The following is a 16,026-nucleotide window of genomic DNA, read 5'->3' as shown; positions in this document are numbered from 1 at the left end:
ATATCATATTTTTTGCACATTTTTTTTATACATGAGAAATATTTTCTCTTCAGTTTAACATTTTACAAATGCTTGATTAATATTTTTCAAATACTTGGTTAACATTTTCTAAATGGTTGATTACAATTTTCTAAGTACACGATCAACATTTTGCATATACATGAGAAACAAATCTATACACATTTAACAATTTTCAAATATTTTATGTAATTTTTTTGTAGCAAAAATACATTTAGAATATTTGGAGATATATACAAAGTAAAAAAAGAAAGCATCAAACCAAAAAAAGAGGGAAAAACCGATAAAAACGAGGTTGTGGCATGTGGGCCCAGGCTCGCGCTCGCCTTTAGGCGAGGGTACCCTACGTCTTGCAATAATCTAGACATAGGCGCACATGCAAAAAAAAGGGCTAGACATAGGCACGCCCTGGAGAAGACCAGGGGACATATGTCATGTTGATCATGTTAAAAAAATTGTGCATACCGATTGCAAACTCCATCTGGTGCATACCCTGTCCGAGATGCTCTCACGTGTCCCACCTCCCCATATGACGATATCTGCTGCTCCTCTCCGTTCGTGGCTTCTCTCGGCTCGGAAACAAATGCTCGGCTCTGAACTAGTACATGCGATCCCGACTCTTGACGAGACGAGGCCAGCTGAGGTGGAGGCCCACGCAGCCAAGTCAGCTTGGCGCATCCCTTTCCTTTCTCTCACCCTCTCAAAGGCCTGGTTACTTCATCCGTCGCCGCAGTGCCGTGTCCCGCCGCATACCGAGATCGCAGTGCCCTGTCACGCCGCCACAGTGCCCACACCAAAGCCGGGATCGCATGTAGTTTGGAGCCGAACGTTCGTTTGCAAGCCGAGAGAGGCCACTAACGGAGCGGAGGAGTAGATATCATCGGATGAGGACGTGGGACACGTGGGAGCATCTGGGAGAGGTTGACCAGTTTTCTTCCTTTTTTATCTTTTTAATTTCTTCACCGGCTTTCTTCCATTTTCTTCTTCTTAGTTATACCTTGTCTTTCATGGATTTTCTCTGTTTTTTATATTCCTCTTCTTTATATGTTGGTTCTCTTTTTTCTTTCTCAGTTTCTTATTTTTCTTTGCCTTTTTTTGTTTCTTTGTCATTTTTCACTTTTTCTTTCCTTTTCATTTTCATATTGTTATGTTATTTGGTTTCAATTGTTTCTTTATTGTTTTTCAAGAATTTTCTTTATTTTCTTTGTTTCTTTCCCAGTTTTCATAGTTTTACAAATACGCGATGTACATTTTTTCTTAAATACTACTCCCTCCGTCCCATAATATAAGAGCATTTGTTACACTAGTTTAGTGTTAAAAACGTTCTTATATTATGGGATGGAGGTCAAAATGGCAACGGGGACGGGTATCTCCGGGGGGCACTCCACCATCACCGCCCCGATCCCCGCCAGTCCCCGGCCCCGCTAGCCCCGAGAAGCTTCGCGGGGGGGGGGGGGGGGGGGGGACGCCCCCCATCCCCGACAATGGCGGGTACCCGTCCCCCGGCGGGGACTCTGCGGGGAGCGTAACGCGCCGGCGTCTTCTCCTTGCCCAGTTGATCTCAACGCGAAGATGCCACCTCCTCGCAACCGTCGCTGTCGACGCCCGTCGCCGCCGTCGCCGAATCGCGCCCTTCACTGTTGCTGCCTTGAGGTGGAGGACAGGAGGAGAACTGGAGGAGGAGGCGAGGAGAAGTAGGTGAGGGCCATGGGGCCAGACGGGAAGGATGCGCCGCCCACTGCCGGCCGCCGCCGGTGGTGGCCTGACGGTCACGGCCGGGCTCGATCTGGGAAGTGAGAACCGGGAGAGGAACAAGAGGGAGGCGGCTGCGCTGTGAGGAAGAGGAGCGAGCGAGAGGAGGGTCGCGTGTGTTGGGCTCCTGGGTGCGTCCGTGCATGTTAGTTAGGTTAGGCCAAGTGTGTTGGGCTCGTCTTGGGCCGTGGCTGAATGGCTGACTGCTGCTAGGTTGGCCTACTATTTGGAAGGAGGTCCCACATGTCAGTTGTTGGCGGGTATCCATGGAGGCTCCACGGGGCGAATTTGTCCCCCATCCCCGCCCCGTTATGCTATCGGGTACCCGCCAAGCAATTCCCATGGAGGCAATTTGTCCCCCGTCCCCGGTTCTTAGCGGGTATATCCCCGCGGGTACCCGCCTCCACGGGGAAAACTGCCATCTCGAGACGGAGGGAGTAGTTTTGAACACATTTGGAGATACATATCCAACAATTTTCAAATACATGACGACCATGTTTTTTAATGAGAACAAAATTTTCCACAGGCAATGTACATATTTTGTATACATCAGAATCATTTTTGTGTACACGTTTAACATTTTTACGTACATAGTTAACATTTTTAATTATATGTTTTGATTCCTACTTTTATTCTATGTACGTTGTGATTTTTTCTTATACATCATGAAATTTATTTATACACATTTAACATTTTTAAATACATAACAACATCATACAGATTGTATATTTTTGTATACATTTTATGTATACGTGAGAACCTTTTTTCTATACAGTTTTTTTATACATTTTTCTTATTGATAAGAAACATTTTTTCCATACAGATTTAACATTTTTCAAATACTTTATCTCGAATATGCATGAGTGTGCATACTTTATAGTATTAAAGAAGGAGATGGGGAAAAGAGCCCCTCCACATTGGCATTACCTTTTACATGGTACCAACCCCACCTCTACAATACATATTTTCAGATACTTGATTAACATTTTCTAAGTACATAATCAACTTTTTTCATACAAATTGTATACTTTTTTGCGTACATGAGAAACAATTTTTCTATACACATTTAATATTTTACAAAATTTTCATGTAAATGCTTTTTTGTAACACCGTACTTGCATCAAACACACGCAAACATCTCTGTTGACGTTCTTACAACCGCAACAGCAACAACTAGACAACAAGTATCCACCCATCAATCATTCAGTAAGAGAGCAAAATACAATGCATCATCAATCAATTCTACAGTTGTACACACTGAATCTTTGTACCGACCCTGTCAATTGCTAGCAGCCGGGGCTAGAGCATCCGTGTTTGCAGCCAGAGCCACCGGCAGCGCCCCCGCCGCGGGTGCGGGAGGGCGCGTTCCCTGCCAGCGCCGCGACCAAGACGGCCGCGGCCGCGCACGCGCCAACGGCAGCCGCGATGCCCACCCTCCCGCGGAACGCGCCCGCCCCGCCGGCGAAGCAGCCGCGCGCGGCGAGCGCCGCGCCGGACGCCGAGAACAGGAGGGCCTGCGCGGCGGCGTCGAGGAGCGACACGGCGATCGAGCCGCCGCCCCCGTGCACGACGAACAGGTAGAGCGCCAGCGCCGAGCAGACGGCCGAGATGACGCTGCCCACCACGAAGTAGCTGCGAACGCACGAGCCACAGGTAAATCACCAGTTCTAATTAAGCGACTAGGTAGGTGCACCTATAGTAATATTTCTGACAAAACTTACACGAGAGCGCTGCTGTAGGAGACCACGCTGCCCATCACGACGGCGGCGCCCACCGACAGCGCCAGCGCCACGATGCGCAAGGCGAGGCTAGCCGCCTTCGCTCCGCTCATCTCGGTCATTGCCAGGGAATTCGCCGAGAAGATGAGAGCAAAAGCAAGATGCGAAGATGGTTGTAAAGTAAAAGCAGTGTGATGTGAATGTATTTTGTGAGCAAGCAACCATTTTATCAGGGTTTTATCTTCTTTTCGAGCAAGCAAATGTCGTTACGCCATGTCAAAGATCAGTTAAAAATTAAGTCCGAGAGCCCCAAATGTGCACTCCATTGAAACCTTCAAATGATATATATCATGTATTGGGATCCACAGAATTAAGCAAACATTCGAAGTCATAATTGTTTAGTTCTGAACAGATCCTAAGATTGTGATTGATCTGTATCATGTATGTTTGTGATTATACTGGGATTAAGAGAAGAGGTCCATTGGTGAGGAATACACTCAACTTTTTTTACTTTTTTTTTGCGAGACGAATACAATCAGGCTGTGTTTGGTAGCAAAGTTTTGCAAAACTCAAAGTATTGCAAAACCACGGTATTTTAGGCTGTAGGTACATGATACCACAGTTTTGACATACCACAATATTTTAGAGTATTGAGAATACCGTGACCCTGTTTGGCCACTTGTATGCAACAAAGTACCACTAAGTTTTCTAGCTAGTCGTTTAAAGCAGTTACAACATGCGTATTGCTAGCTAGGTAGCCGCATACACTGAAACAGCCATGCACAACAACCAGCTGCATGCACGCACTGAACGACCATGCACAAAGCTGAAAGCTAGCATACCAAAAGAAGAGGCAGTTGTACAGAGCGGCGGGAGGGGAAACAGCGCGTCCGCCTGTAAGCGGGCCGGCGATGGGAGATGCGCCCTGGAAGGATGATAATATCCATGGCCGCTGTCGTAGACAATCTGTAGAGACTACAGAGCAGCTACGGCTTGGAAAGAGGAAAACAAGGAAGAAGTTAGCAATGCGACGATTTGTTCGCTTGCTCAGTTTAAAAAAAAGCGGTTGAGAGTTTTTTTTTAGACAGAGAAAATACTGTTTTGAAGATACTGCAGTATTAATACTACAGTTTTTACTGCTAGCCAAACAGTTTAGATTAAATTAAACTGTAGTATTTAGAAAAACTGTAGTATTTTTAGAAAACTTAGAAAATACTTCGCTAATACTTAGAAAAAACTGAGCTATCAAACGGGGCCTCAACTTGATGCCCAGTCTTGGCTGCCACTTTGAGCTTCAAAGTTAAAACCTTGTTCTGCAACTTGTGAGTCTCTCGGAGTTGCGGGGTTTAACAAGGAACCCATAAAGGATTGTTTTATTTGAAGTTGTTCAACGGCCGTCGAGACAATGATCTTATTAATAAACAATACTAGTAATCAGTGTCAAGATGAACAAAGGTGCTTTCTCAGGAACATACTTTTCAAAAAGAACAGATACGGTCCGATTGATTTGCGGTTAACTTCGTGTGCATTGACAACCTTGATCCATATAAATTCTGTGCTGTAATTTTCAAGTCAGGGAGTTGCTCAGTTGACAGGGAGAGACATCGTCAACAAAGAATTCCTAAATGATGTGCTTGTTACAAGTTGTTCAACAATCGAGCAAGACGATGCTCTTGACACTGTTAGTAATCAATGTCGAAATTTTGTGAGAAGATTGACTTCATTTTGTGAGAAGATTGATGGATGTCCACCTGTCTCAACAGCCAGATCAGTTGCACTGGAAACTAACCAAGAATGGAGTGTTTTCGGTAAAATCCATGTACTTGGATATTACCAATTCGGCCTCTATCCCTCGATTTGTGCATATTTGGAAATTCAAAGTGCCCTTAAGAATTAAAGTGTTCATGTGGTTTGTCCACAAACAAGTCATTCTCACTAAGGACTATTTGGCAAAATGTAACTGGTCAGGATCTCGAAGATGTAGCTTCTGTGATCATGATGAATCTATCAAACACCTCTTTCTTGAGTGTCCAATGGCCAAAATTTTATGACGGTCTGTCCATATAGCGTTTAACATTGCTCCTCCTACTAGCATTCACACGTTATTTGGGACGTGGCTAAATGGAATTGAGATAGAAACAGCGAGACTCATCCGTGTAGGCGCATGTGCTTTATTATGGGCTATATGGAACTGCAGGAACGATTTGGTTTTTAACAGAACAACAAATATTCATTTCTTGTAGGTTATCTTCCGGGCCACTACATTGATCCGTATGTGGTTGCTACTCACTCTGATGGATGCCAGGGAGCGTATGGTTATTGGGTCTATCCGCTGAGAGACGGCAGCACGGGCTATCTTCAACCGGTTTGGATGACGGTCATGTAATAGGATAAGTGTTTAGTTTCCTATATATTTTTATGCCGCCGGTCGTGGCTATCCCGATTCCCTGCTTTTAACTCTATGTGAGCAATTTTCTTTTTGAGACTTGGAGACTTTTTTGAACTATTTGCTCTTAATAAATTGGCCGCATGCATGTTCTGCAGAGGCCGAGGGATAACCTCCTTTTCGAGAAAAAATAGTGTCGAAATCAAAGTTCAACTTCTCCCCTGTGATTGGTCGTTGGTTTAGATACAAAGCGGGGCTCTTTCTAAGCTTCAAGATCTTCCCCTCCCGTCCCTCCCGCGACGCGCCCGCGCGCACCGGGGGGGACACTAGCCGCCGCTCCTCCCATTCCCCTCCCCCGCCGCAGCTGACAGGCGTTGACGGGCAAAGCCCGGTCGGCGCGGCGGCGAGGCATCTCCTTCCTCCTTTGCTCCGGGGTCCGTCGTGGGGCGGAGCTCGCGGGTGGTGGCGCTGGGCTTCGGCAGGGCCCTACAGCACGTCGTCGGTGGCGCGGGCCGACGGCGCGGCCATCTGGTGGTGGCGCGGCATCGGTTTGAGCCCCGGTGATGGTGCGGCGGCTGCTGGGTGGTCCGGATCGGGTGGTGGCGTGCTGGTGGGCGTCGGGCCAGATCCGCCTGGATCTGGCGCCTGGGGTCTGGCCGGCGACGCTGGGTGGTGGTGGGAGCTTGCCTGAGCTCCCGTGTGTTGCCAGTCGGTGGCGTCTCGTGCGGGGCAGCGGGAGGTTGTGGCGGCCGGCATCGCTTGATGGTGGATGCGTGTCCAGCCGGGGGATTTCAAGCTCCCTGTTGGATGGCGTGGCCTACGCTGGCCTTGGTCAGCAGTCGGCGGCCTCCTTCATCTCCGGGGAGGCAGCGACGTGGTGGTGGTGGTGCCCTGGGGGGAGTGTGGCCGGCGGCTCCGACGCGTGGGGCTCGCCGGGCGGCGCGGGTTGGGTTGTGGCCGGGGTGGTCGCTGCTCCGGCCGTGGTTGGCTCCACGGTGGCTTGGCAAGTCGGCTTTGGCGACGGCTGGCACGTCCTGGCGTCGGTTCGTCCATTTGTGGCTTGTATCGGCCTTTGACCCCTCCTCCTCATCGTCCGGTCGCTACATTCGGCGAAGGGCTGGCCTTCTCCCAGCTGTGGTCCATCACTCGTCTCGCGCTCGGTGCGCAGGTCCGAGCTCGTATCGCGCATAGTGCCACAGGACTAAGCTCGTCTCGCGCACGGTGCAGCAGGACTGACTTCGTCTCGCGCACGGTGTTAAGGGACCGAGCTCACCTCGCGCCCAGTGCTGCAGGACGGGTTGATGGAGGCCAGGTGGCTGGCCTATTGGGTCTCGGCGCTGGAGGTCGCCCAGGGGTGTGAAAGGTGGGACCTTTCTGCTCGTCTCTTTGGTTGGGATAGCGGCAGGTCTCGGGTGAGGTGGTGTCAAGGTCTTGGATGCCGGGCGCGGCGGCCCTGGTGGTGGTTGCGCGGTGCTCTCGGGTGGAGGCCGTGGCTTGGTGCTGCCCGGTGGCCATGGCCGTGTGGGCGGCGTGGTTGCCGGGGTGTGGTGTTAGGTGGCGGTGAGTGTTGGCCGAGGTGAAAACCTGTTCTATCTTCGGACAGACCGGCGGCGGCGAAGATCGTTCCCTTCTTGAAGGCGTCGCGCGTCACGACTCTCATTGTCCGTCATGTGACTCTAAGGGAAACTCTGATCCTTAGATCGGGCGGTGGCGGCGCTCCGGTGTCGTACCCTTCCTGAAGGCGCCGCCTTGAAGCGCATGGTTCGTCATATGTGGCTACATCTCTTAGTGGTGGTAGTGCTAGGAGTGGTGTTGTTGCGCTCAGCGCCAATGTATCCTGTCCTGGGTGTGTGTGTGTTGCGGTGGCGTGCGTTTGTACTGAATGCTTGATGTTCGGTGCTTTATATATAAAGCGGGGCGAAAGCCTTTTTCGGTATAAAGCGGGGCGCGCACCTTTTTCGGTAATTGAACAGTTCCATCAAACATACCATCATCTTCATCACTTAGGTCATGTTCACTGCTTTGTTTGAAATATATTCAGGTGGGGAGCCTCTCCACCCCACTGACAGTTAAAAAAACTGTTCTATCTCATCTGCGTTTGGTAGAATCTGTCTGTTTTTTACTTTTTGACCCAAAAATCATAGAACAATCACCATGGTAAATTTTATTAATTAATCAAATATCTAACAGAACAGTGAAAATATATACATAAAAGGAAACGAAAGGCTAGAGTCAATCCAAGCAGTGAGTTTTGGGCTGCGTTCTTCTGTTTTGTTCTTATTCAAAAAGTTTGAGGTTTTCCCTGAGATTGGTGCGCCACCCTTGAATGTTTCTAGGCATATTCTGGAAATATTTTCATTTCTCTGGAGCTAAATATTGAAGCACCCCATGATAAGAAGGCCCAGTGATTTTTTTTTGGAGCACATCAGAAGCTAACATGATTTCATCTAAGAAAGATATGCCTATCTTCTTCTGTTTCATGGCATAATAGAAGTCCAGCATTGCAGGCCTCCTCAACATGTTCTACACAGAGAGCACAACTGTAGCTAGGCATGCAGAAGGTTCCGTGTGTATATTCTATCATGGTCCTGAACCAGTTCAGAAAGCGTGAAGGATGTTCAAACTTCAACGTCATCAATGGGGATGCTACCTGTGGCATGGTTTCAGTGGACAGCATTGACCTGAATTTAGTTTAGGTGATACTGACACAATTGCTTATTCAATGCTCTATTTCTTCTTCAGACCTTTACATGCTAATTTTTCTGCGTAGAACTGAAGACAATGTCTCAAGTCCGCTGCATAGAATATATTCTTTCCGTCACAAATATCCACGAATATATCTTGATCATCGTAATAGCCTGATAGCCTCAACGGATTTGACTAGGAGCATGTAATGCTGCTGAGAAGCCACCAGTGATTAGCCCAAGGAAGGCTATTAATTAATAAGGAACCAAAAAAAAGAGTTGTTGCCATGGTTTAGCAAAACCAGTCAAATACATGATAAAATTTTAAGAGCTGTCTATTTTAGACTTCATGCGTACCCATAGCCTGTACCACTGTATTGTCGTCTGCCAAAATATATGAAAATGGTCTAGTCTTCCTTTCACAAGTGTTGCCATATTGAAATTTCTTCCTTTCCTGATAGGAATGCATACATCTGACTCAATGGACAGTAAGGTTATGATCCATTAGTGATCAGTTTATCCATGGTGATGGGATTTGGTTGATGCCTTTACTCATGACTCAATGTCCACATCAGGTAATACCGTAATGTCCACATCTGAGATCTGACTCAATGAATAGTAAGGTTATGATACACTGGAGGCAGTAGCCAGGTAAGCATGTTCTGCCGTTATTTGTGTTTAGTTGTGTCAGGACAGTTTAAAACTGAGCATCAAATGTACTCGCAGTTCAGATTTCAGAAAGAAAAAAACGATGTACTTGCAGTACCTGGAGTCCTGGACATAACTGCATGAGCCCGTAACCTAAGAATTTTGAGATGGGCATGTATGGCTAGTTGTCTTCAGCCGTTTCTGACGAACTAATGGTGCCTCCCTTTGCTAAATTAGGTTGTACTCCCTCTGTAAACTAATATAAGAGCTTTTAGATCACTACTTTAGTGATCTAAACGTTCTAAAGTAGTGATCTAAACGCTCTTATATTAGTTTACGGAGGGAGTAATAACTAACTTGGGAGATGGAAAAGTCATAGACCTTGGTGGGAAAAAGTGGCGTGATGCTCCTGCTGCTGAAGCTTCATCCTACTACTGAGGATAAAAGCTAAGTAAAACATATTACCTGATGGTGGCTGTCTATTATGCTGGCTCTTGTACGCGATGATGGTGGTCTCCCTTGGTGATGATACAGAGCGTCTTGTGAATGTACCAAAAAACACTTCTGAACAATGTTGTACTACTAGCAGTTTTGTCAATTTTAGCACCAGGGTCATAGGAACATATTCATATTCACAATAGGATGCGAGTGGTCGAGAGAAATATCATATTCAGAGAAGAAAACATGGAAAGATGAGTTGAGAGCATACTGAGAGGCATAATGATTGTTCCAATTGGGCAATCCATGTTAAGCCTGTATACTCCATTGTTAATTATGTGAATCACTAGAGCAAGGCTAGCACAGTAGCAGAATATATTAACAAATGTTTCATTCATCAAATTTAATGACGAAATTCAAAGCAAGGCTGAGCATGCACGCATGGCTGAACATTTGAACTAAAAAAAGAATCAGCTGTGGCACATGCAGGCAGAATGAGAATTGTAGGACAAAGTAAAAGATGTGTCAGCAAGAGGCGTTTCTATGTTACGCGGACATAAATGTACATATAGATACACTCAGCATTAGCCAACCCTAGCCCCCGCGTTGCCCCTCCCGCGGGCGACACGGGCGGCGCCGCCACCTCTTGCCGCTAGCCCTCCCCCTCCTCCCCTTCCCCGCCGCCGCCGGCCAGAGCCGCCGGGGCAAAGCCCCCCGCTGTGGCTGGCGGCGGGGGCCTTCTCCCCTCCTCGCGTCCGTGGCCTGCGGGGGCGGCCAAGCCGGGCGGAGGCGCCGGGGCATGCGGATCCTGGCGGCGCGGCGACAACGATCTTGACGGCGGCGGGCTCGATGGCGCGGCTGCAGATGGGTCGACGTCTAGCTGTGTGGCGGCTGCGTGCGGGTCTCCTCGTGGCGGCGGCCTTCGCCGGCGGCGGGGCGCCACGTGCGCGACATCTGGCGAGGGGTGGGGACGCGACCGCGGTGGATTCCCATGCTCTGGAACGCGATGAGCAGGCTGCAACGTATGCCCTGGGGGAGGATGGATATCCTCGCCCAGATCCGTCGGCGGCATGGCGGCGGAGGTCGCAGTGGCCGGCGATTCGGCCGGTCGGCGGCGGCGGAACAAGGCCGGTGGCAGCGGCGATGTTCTGTCTGGATCTCGGGGTGGCGGCCCTGGATGGTGGCAGTGGGTGAAGCTCAGGCTTCCCGCGGCGGCATGGCGTGGTGCAGTCCCTGTCCAAGGCGGATCTGTGACGGCGATCTGATTGCAGATTGGTTCGGATCAGAGACGGTGACGAGCGCGCGGGATCCATCTCGGCGGCTCTCGCGGTTTGGCGAGGTGGGGTGGGAGCCCTCCTCCCAGGCTCCAGTGGTGGCACACTCTGGCAGTGGCCGTTGCGCCAGGGCTCTTATGGTGGCACTGTTGTTGCGGTTGGTCACCGGATCTAGGTGGCTAGATCTAGGGCTTTGAAGGCGGTTGACACGGTGCACAGGTTGTCGGGTGGATTCCTTGGGACGGGTCCGGGTGAAAACCTGGTATTCGGTCGTTGGTCGGAGCCGGTGATGACGATGCCCTTATCATCGTTTCCTTCATGAAGGCATCATCGAGATGAAACTCCCAACCCCACCCAATACCTCCGGGGGAAACCCTAGATCAGTTGATCGGATGACGGCGGCATTCATGTGTCATTACCCCCTTGGAGGCGGCATTCTTGGAGATGCACTCTGGCTCGAGGGACCAACGGCTGGCTTTTTCGATGGAGCGATGTTTCTTTCTACATATTCATGGTGAAGGTTCTTGGCGGCATGGAGCATCAGAGGCTTGGCGTCAGATGTGTGGCGATGACACGCAGGAGGTCAACGCTGTCTGGCGTCGTGGTGGCGTCGACAGCAGCTAGACCGGGTAAGGTAGATGCAACAGTACAACTCTGAAGATGGATTGGTGGCAGGTGGCCGCGGCGGCCTCATACCCGGCAGGCGTCCTGGTTGAGGAGCACGCCGGACTGGTGGGTGCCCATACCCGGCAGACGTCCTGGTTGGGACATCAGATCTTAGATGTTTAGGTTTGACTGCAAGGTCTGTTTGGTATTAGGCCCAGACTATCAGCATCCCTTCATCAATTGGATATGAGTAGCGACAATTTGTTGCCTAGACGGTGGCTTCAGTCTTACTATTGTATGACTTTGTAAGGTTTTGTGTGAATAATTAATGAAATGGCTGCATGCATCATTCAGATGCAGAGGCCGGGGGTCCTCCTTCATTTCTAAAAAACATATTGATACACTACGGATGGAACCATTTTATGTTCGTTGACCCATCTTTTAAAGAAAAAAATAGCGGCTAACTGACAATTTACTAACAAACTAAATAAAAGACCAAGAAGCAATGCAAAATCAAAAATCTCTGCTCCTAATGGAGCAGTTGGTGAATAGTCTCCACGGTTTTTTTTCGCTGATTTTTTTTCATCTCTCCTCCCATCACCCCCTCCCATCCTGGTCCATCGGTTTATTTTTCTCTCCACTCTTTATTACAACCAGGACTTTCCTAACGTATAACAAATCACGGATCTAACTTTCTTAAATTATTCATATCAATCGATTCCTTTTATTGGTTCAATTTGTCTTAGGAAATAAATAACAAATTTCTAAAAAACAAATAATAGATTTGAATCTAACTTTCCTAACTTATCTAAATCAATTGATTTCTCTCATTAGTGAAATTTGTTTTAGGAAACAAATAACAGACACGTTACAAAATTTCCTCCCAATAAATAGTTTCTTAACATCTGCAAACTTTCCTAATCAGACACGTCACAAACGGGCAGGTACTGATATCATGTTACCAAACAATAAAACCCCATTTGCATAGAAATCAGTTCATAATCCTAACTTTCCTAAATTTTTACCTTTCCTTGATAACATCCAATATTTCCTATGTTTTCCACCTATTGAAGGAAATCACCCCTCCATCGATATTACCATTTTTTTGGAATGAGATCTCCGGGTTATGATTTTTTTGCGATTCTTTCCAATTGTGACCTCTCCTTCCGCTCCGGCTCCTTCTCGCATAATCACCTCCACCACAGCCAGCTGACGCCACCCTAGACCTCTTGCCTCTCCACACCTTCTCCGCCACCTCCTCCTCGTACTCCATTGACAATCCCTCTGTCATGTTTGTCCACGGCGGTGTCGAGGGCATGGCGCAACAGCGTACCAGTGGTAGAGCAGCGCATAGCAGCAGGAAGAAGCACGCAGCAGGCGAGGCGAGCAGTCGACGATGGAGGGCAGAGATGCGGCCGACGTGGCTGAGGGGGCAGCTGGCAGAAGATGGCCGTGACAGGAGGCGGCACGAGGCAGGGGTGCGACAGCGGGGCGAGCGAAGGGATAGGCGGCGGCAGACGGGGCAAGCGCAGCCAGCGAGAGTGTGATGCGCGGCCAGGGTGTGCGTCGCGCAGGGCACAGTGGTGCGGTGGCTGTGGCGAGCGTGATGGCAATGGCGGGCGCGACGGACGCGGTGTGGCACGTGCTGTTGGGGAACGTAGTAATTTCAAAAATTTCCTACGCACACGCAAGATCATGGTGATGGCATAGCAACAAGAGGGGAGAGTGTTGTCCACGTACCCTCGTAGACCGTAAGCGGAAGCGTTATGACAACGCGGTTGATGTAGTCGTACGTCTTCACGATCCGACCGATCCAAGTACCGAACGTACGGTACCTCCGAGTTCAGCACACGTTCAGCTCGATGACGATCCCCGGACTCCGATCCAGCAAAGTGTCGGGGATGAGTTCCGTCATCACGAAGGCGTGGTGACGATGATGATGCTCTACCGGCGCAGGGCTTCATCTAAACTCCGCGACGATATGATCGAGGTGGAATATGGTGGAGGGGGGCACCGCACACGGCTAAGGAACGATCCGTAGATCAACTTGTGTGTCATGGGGTGCCCCCCTGCCCCCGTATTTAAAGGAGCAAGGGAGGAGGAGGCGGCCGGCCAAGGGAGGGCGCGCCAGGGAGGAGTCCTACTCCCACCGGGAGTAGGACACCCTCCTTTCCTAGTCCAACTAGGAGACCTTCCATGTAGTAGGAGTAGAAGAGAAGGAAAGGGAAGAGAGAAGGGAAGGAAGGAGGGGGTGCGGCCCCTCCCCCTAGTCCAATTCGGACTAGGCCTTGGGGGGGGGCACGGCCTGCCCTAGGCAGCCCCTCTCTCTTTCCCGTATGGCCCAATAAGGCCCAATACTTATCCCGGCGAATTCCCGTAACTCTCCGGTACTCCGAAAAATACCCGAATTACTCGGAACCTTTCCGAACTCCGAATATAGTTGTCCAATATATCGATCTTTACATCTCGACCATTTCGAGACTCCTCGTCATGTCCCCGATCTCATCCGAGACTCCGAACTCCTTCGGTACATCAAAACTCATAAACTCATAATATAACTGTCATCGAAACCTTAAGCGTGCGGACCCTATGGGTTCGAGAACTATGTAGACATGACCTAGAACTATTCTTCGTCAATAACCAATAGCGGAACCTGGATGCTCATATTGGCTCCTACATATTCTACGAAGATCTTTATCGGTCAAACCGCATAACAACATACGTTGTTCCCTTTGTCATCGGTATGTTACTTGCCCGAGATTCGATCGTCGGTATCCAATACCTAGTTCAATCTCGTTACCGGCAAGTCTCTTTACTCGTTACGTAATGCATCATCCCGCAACTAACTCATTAGTCACATTGCTTGCAAGGCTTATAGTGATGTGCATTACCGAGAGGGCCCAGAGATACCTCTCCGACAATCGGAGTGACAAAACCTAATCTCGAAATACGCCAACCCAACATGTACCTTTGGAGACACCTGTAGTACTCCTTTATAATCACCCAGTTACGTTGTGACGTTTGGTAGCACCCAAAGTGTTCCTCCGGTAAACGGGAGTTGCATAATCTCATAGTTACAGGAACATGTATAAGTCATGAAGAAAGCAATAGCAATATACTAAACGATCAAGTGCTAGGCTAACGGAATGGGTCATGTCAATCACATCATTCTGCTAATGATGTGATCCCGTTAATCAAATGACAACACATGTCTATGGTTAGGAAACATAACCATCTTTGATTAATGAGCTAGTCAAGTAGAGGCATACTAGTGACGTTATGTTTGTCTATGTATTCACACATGTATTATGTTTCCGGTTAATACAATTCTAGCATGAATAATAAACATTTATCATGATATAAGGAAATAAATAATAACTTTATTATTGCCTCTAGGGCATATTTCCTTCAGTCTCCCACTTGCACTAGAGTCAATAATCTAGTTCACATCGTCATGTGATTTAACACTAATATTCACATCTGTATGTGATTAATACCCATAGTTCACATCATCATGTGATCAACACCCAAAGGGTTTACTAGAGTCAATAATCTAGTTCACATCGCTATGTGATTGACACCCAAAGAGTACTAAGGTATGATCATGTTTTTCTTGTGAGAGAAGCTTAATCAACGGGTCTGTCACATTCAGAGCCGTATGTATTTTACAAATATTCTATGTTTTCAATGCTCTGCATGGAGCTACACTAGCTTAATTGCTCCCACTTTCAATATGTATCCAGATTGAGACTTAGAGTCATGTGGATCAGTGTAAAAGTTTGCACCGATGTAACTTTTACAACAAACTCTTTTATCACCTCCATAATCGAGAAACATCTCCTTAGTCCTCACTAAGGATATTCTTGACCGCTGTCCAGTGATCTACTATTAGATCAAAATTGTATTCCTTTGTCAAACTCAGAGCAAGGTATACAATAGGTTTGGTTCACAGCATAGCATACTTTATAGAACCTATGACTGAGGCATAGGAAATGACTTTTCATTCTCTTTCTATTTTTTGCCATGGTCGGGTCTTGAGTCTTACTCAACTTCATACCTTTGCATCACAGGCAAGAACTCCTTCTTTGACCGTCCCATTTTGGACTATTTCAAAAATTTATCAAGGTATGTACTCATTGAAAAATCTTATCAAGCGTCTTGATCTATCTATATAGATCTTGATGCTCAATGTGTAAGCAGCTTCACCGATGTCTTGCTTTGAAAAATTCTTATTCAAGTATCCTTTCATGCTATCTAGAATTTCGATATCATTTCCAATCAACAATATGTCATCCACATATAATATTAGAAATGCTACAGAGCTCCCACTCACTTTCTTGTAAATACAAGCTTCTTCAAAAGTCTGTATAAAACCATATGCTTTGATCAACTCATCAGAGCGTATATTCCAACTCCGAGATGCTTGCACCAGTCCATAGATGGATCGCTGGAGCTTGCACACTTTGTTAGCATCTTTAGGATTGAAAAAAACTTTCTGGTTG

Source organism: Triticum aestivum, chromosome 5B (assembly GCF_018294505.1).
Source record: "Triticum aestivum cultivar Chinese Spring chromosome 5B, IWGSC CS RefSeq v2.1, whole genome shotgun sequence".
Lineage (NCBI taxonomy): Eukaryota > Viridiplantae > Streptophyta > Magnoliopsida > Poales > Poaceae > Triticum > Triticum aestivum.
This window is presented reverse-complemented; position numbering follows the sequence as displayed.